This window comes from Macaca fascicularis, chromosome 3 (assembly GCF_037993035.2).
Source record: "Macaca fascicularis isolate 582-1 chromosome 3, T2T-MFA8v1.1".
Classification (NCBI taxonomy): domain Eukaryota; kingdom Metazoa; phylum Chordata; class Mammalia; order Primates; family Cercopithecidae; genus Macaca; species Macaca fascicularis.
Genome location: NC_088377.1, coordinates 83,865,341 through 83,870,695, shown reverse-complemented (window position 1 = coordinate 83,870,695; position 5,355 = coordinate 83,865,341). Strand labels below are relative to the sequence as shown.

At 34.7% G+C, this 5,355-nt stretch overlaps 1 long non-coding RNA gene across 1 annotated transcript; it reads right to left on the bottom strand.

Annotated features, from left to right (window-relative positions):
* Window positions 1-678: 678 nt before the first annotated feature.
* Window positions 679-4,321, bottom strand: LOC141409977 (uncharacterized). Its single transcript, XR_012433153.1, has 2 exons — window positions 4,064-4,321; window positions 679-2,022 (listed from the first exon to the last, which is right to left on the bottom strand). It is a non-coding gene; the product is annotated as an uncharacterized lncRNA (long non-coding RNA).
* Window positions 4,322-5,355: the final 1,034 nt, after the last annotated feature.

Sequence of the window (5,355 nt, the reverse complement as noted above, 5' to 3'; positions counted from 1 at the left end):
TTCCCACTCCGCCCAGCTCTTGACAACCCCTATTCAACTTTCTGTTTCTATGAGTCTGACTATTTTAGATTCCTGGTGAAAGTGGACTCATGTAGTGTTTGTTGTTCTTTGTTTGGCCTATTTCACTAGCAAAATGTCCTCCAGATTCATCTGTTGTTACAAATGACAGGATTTTCTTCTTTTTATGGCTGAATAATATTGTATTATGTATATATACCACATATTCTTTATTCATTCATCCATCGATGAACATTTGGTTTATTTCTGTGTCTTGGCTATTGTGACTAATGCTGCAGTGGACATAGGAGTGCAGGTATTTCTTTCTGATCCAGATTTCAATTCTTTTGGATGTATACCCAGAAGCATGATTGCCAGCTCATATGGTAGTTCTATTTTTCATTCTTTAGGGACCTCCATACTTTTTTCCATAATGGCTGTACCAATTTGTATTCCCACCAAGTGTTCAGGCTTTCAACTTCTCAACATCATAAAATAAGAAGTATAATGAGAGATGTATGTTATGCATAGCCATAAACTGAACACACACACCTATATGTAGTTGAAAATGTGAAATTATATAAATATTTTAAGACCTAAAATAAAATAGAAATATATTACATTATATATATATAATTATAAATAGATACACATTTGTGACAAAGTAACAAGCAAGTAATATTTTTATGTTAAAATAATGGTGTAATTTTATTTAAAGTTAAAAGTTTAATTACTTTAATAAAACAGAAAAATCAATTAATGCTTTATTTAGTAAAAAATTAATTGAAAATAAATTATATATTATAGTAAATTTCCTGACTTAGTAAAAAATGTTGCTTTCTCTTGAAGTGCTAACTTTTTTTAAAGCAATGCTACACTCTGGGTAGTTATACTTGAAATAGTAAATATTTTTTTCTGAAGATGGTTTCGTCTTTGTGGCTGTCATGGGATTAGGGATACCTAACTAGCCCTACGATAATGAGAAAAAGATGATTTTCTTTAAAACAAAAATTACTATTAATTTATCTGTGTTTATACTTATGTTTAATCACTTTCAATATAAGCACATACTTCAAAAAAAAAAAAAAAGAAAGAAAGAATCTTTGAAATTTTAAAAATTCCATTGTTGATAATAGTAAACTTTAGGAACAATTTCCAAGCCTCATTTTTGCACACATCACACATAGGGCAATTTTTCTGAATCTTGGACCACTGGAGACATTGTTCAGAGTCAGAGACGGGCTTCAATTAGAAGTTCCAGGTCACATCCAGTGAAGGTCTTACTCGAGAGGGCAGAAACCTCACTGGCTGAGTTTCTAGCTAAAGTTTGTTGACTCATCCTGTTCTCTGTGAGCATGAGAAAATGTACATCATCTCTAGGGCACAAAGAGAACTCGGTGCCAGTTCAGAGGAAGCAAACTAATAGGGAAACTAATCCTTTGAAACCATTTACTAAGACGCTGAGTGCTGTCATTTGGTTTACCTGGAAGGCTTGTTAAAGATCTAATCACAAGATGATTTATATTTGAGGCACTTTTTGTGCTATGATTCTACAACCAAGATCCATCTAGCATAAAGATCTTTTCACTTTATTTTTAAGGACATCTAGAAGATATTTCCCTACTCCACTCCCCAATCTAAAGAACCACCAAACTATTCCTAGCGCAACAGAAGTAAAAGGAACACCATGATGTCAACATCATTCATCTTTTTTAAATGTATAAGCACTTTTAAATGTAATGAGAAAAATTCATGGTATTATAACATTTGGAGGATGCTATAACTTGTCATCTAATTATTGATATACAGGTCAATAATTTTTTTTCTACATAGTTCATTTTAACATCACAAGCAACTCACATTATCTTCAAATCTCCATCAGAGAGAAGGCTGAGGCTTGGCTGGAGCCAGAGCTGGGTGACTGCAATGGGCCCTGGAGGGCGCCGTGCTCCATATACATTGGGGCTATGTCAGGCAGGTGGCTTCAGCAAATCTCTGAATAACACAAAGCTTCAACTTTTTCACCTGTTAAGAACAAAACAAAAAGCAAGACTGTGATACTTTATCTCTCAGATGTTCTGGAGCCCTTCAAGTCTAGCACATGTCTTCCAACCCATGGCTCTGTATAGAGCTTCCAGCCTACCTACAGTGGCATTTCCATGCACCTTTCATGTTTGATTCTACAAAGACAGCTCAAAAAGGCTGCTGGTGCTAATGCACTGAGCTCTGGTCATGCACCTATAAGGATCAATGGAGAGCAACGCGCATGACACTGATGATTCATGCTTTATAAAATAGAAAACACTGATGAGAATGAGATTAAACACTATTTATTATTTTTATCACTATTAAACACTGCTTAGAATAATCCATGTTTTGTCCAGTGGGTTAGAACAAACAAAAAAGATAATAAAAAGAAATTTAAAAAATAAAAAACGAATGGACTATGTATACATGTTAACTACAACTTATAAAAGATTCAATTTTCTCTTTTTTACTGTTTGACTATAGCTTCTGCATTACGTGGATTTGCTATAATCTGGATCTGTAGTTTTATATATCACTTCTGTGGATATTCTCAGGGCAATACAATGTTAAAAATCTAAGCAGCATTCTCTGTTGCCTGCTGGCATTTCTCAAAGTGATCTCAGATGTCAGTGTCTATTTGTGGTGATTATCAGTCAGAGTTCACATGGGAATGATGGTTTTCATTGACTTTTTTAGACACACTGAGGTGTTCTCTAACTATCTTTAGTTTATTTGATATCCTGAGATCTCATTCTACCCTTCTCTCCATTGGTGAGGAATCTATTCTCAAAAGCTAAGAGGGAGCAGAAATAGTGGAGGCAGATTTTACAGATGCAAACTGGAGAGGGAGGTCATTGGGAGATAGAGAAACGTGTGACACAGAGGATTTGGGGCAGCGCTGTGCTATCCAGGCAGCCTGGATAGCAACCTATTTGTCTCTTTTTCAACCTATTTGTCTTGTAATTGCACTTTCCCTCTGAGAACTTGCTAGGAAATTGCATGGAAAATCCAGGTCTTAATATAACACAATGGTGATAGGCATAAGCTCTCAAGTGACATGGCCCTGGGTTAAAATTCCAAACCCTGCCCCTGGTTCTACAATCATTTGAAAAATAACTATTGAAATCTTTTTTCTCATTTTTAAAATGAGAAACAAAATAGTTCACACATCATCGTCGTAGAGATTAAATGAAATAGTGTACATTAAATGTTAATCCCAATACTGAGTACACACAATTGTTCAGTAAATATCATCTATCTAGGCCTATGATATATCCCATTATAAAAATTTGGCCTTTGGGATTTTTAAACGTGAGGTTAATTGCTTCTTTAAAATTCACACAGAAATGTTATTTGTTTGGATAAGCATAAGGTAGAGCTCATGGAAAGCGCAAAGTCTAGATGGATTTTCCTCATCTCTGGTCTAAAAATGAAGAAACACAAAGCTACAGGACAGGCAAACATGATATAGAAGATTTAGATGGTAAGCATCATCATGGAATCGTTCTCAATAGAAATCAGAAATCAGAAGAAAGGAAGAAGTTTTTATTTCTGGTTAAGTTGTTGTTTGGGTTGTTTTACTTTAAATTTATACAATAACCTGCTTTCATTAATGCATACCTCACGTGACATCCAAATGGCTCAAAATGAAACAGGTTATTAAGTAAGGTTTTCTGTCATCATAAATATAAAATTATTATTTTTTGTTTTTGCCTTTCTAGAATTCTCTTCTTAGGTCACTGGCACTGTTGAGGGTTCATGGAACTTCTGCAGAAAAGCCCGTGGATATTACTGGCTACTATGTGGCATTTGCTTCTGCTGATGAGAAATCTGATGCCATTCTAAATGCCATTATTATTGTCAGCAACCCATCTTTTCTTCTAGAGAATTTTGGAGTTTTTCTCTTTTTTTTTTTTTTTTTTTTTTTTTTTTTTTTTTTTTGAGGTGCAAAGTTCCACTCCAGTGTGTCTAGATGTAGCTATAACTTTGTTTAATCTAGGATTCAGTGTGGGATTTGGGGAATCTTGCCTTTACTTACAGAAAATCTTCACTGACTATGTGCATCTCTGGTTCTCTTCAGGTTCTCCATCTGCATCTTCTCTTGATCCATTTTCTCATTCTTCTACTGTGAAAGTAAGCATTCACTATATATTTGTAAGAATTTGTCCACCCATTCATCAGGCTGGAATAAAACACACGGAAAGTCTCAGCTTCCAAGTTAACAGGAAGCAACATTTCTCCCAAGCACACATTGCTGCTGTAGTGTCTAAGCAGCAGCCACATTTTTCAAGTGACTGCTGCTTTCTTAGTGAGCTTTCATTAAATCATGGAAGTCTGTCTGTTTGAAACCTTATCAGTAAGAATGAAACATTTGCCTCCAGCTTGAATGATCTAAGTCACGTTGACACAGAGAAGCAGCCTCAACCTCCAGCTCAGACCCAGAGCTTCAGATAAGGGTTTTGAACATAACATTCCACATATATCTCTACTTTGCAATTTTCAAAGAAACAGAGTCCTAGGTACAAGCTGCAGTTGGACCTGATGTTTACCACTTTGCACGCAGCCCTAATTTGCTTTGCGTCTTGAAAAACACTGCATATTTCAAATTCCACCTAAATCCCATCCTGCCCACAAATCCTAGAACAACTCAATCTTTATTTTTTCTTTTCTTGGCTTGGTAAGAAACCCCATGTTTCATCAGATATGCAGCCTTCCTTGCTGTGTGATAATAATAATACCATATATACCATGTATGGGGCAACAAATAAATCCAATTTTGTTGGACTAGAAGTTTGCCCTCGAATGAATGTGCCGATTGGACTGGGGCATAACTAGGGGGTTAGCTTCCTTTCTCCTATTTATTCATTCTGCAATTAACTTCAAATTTATTTCCTAAAATTTTATTTTATTCTATCATATTATAAAATACACCTACAAAAGGATATATAATATATAGTTAGAATATAATACATTAGATATATTAATATATACATATCCAATAATATATTGGTATATTATATATCAGAATATATAATATATTATTTATATAAAAATATATAAGTATATATAATGTATAACTGCATGTCACAGTTTAAATTCCAATAAAACAGTCATCAATGTACCTTCCTCTGCTGAGCTGAACAATAAAACCAGTGTCTTCATCATTGCTTATGCTCCTGCGTGCCCGTCACAATCCTATACCTTCTTTCCTTGTCCCTCCTAAGAAATAGCCTCTATCAATCTACTGCCTCTCCTCTACATAAAAATGCATTTCCAAATAATTAGTTTTTAGTTTGGCCTTATTTTGGCCTCTTCATAAATTTCATCATT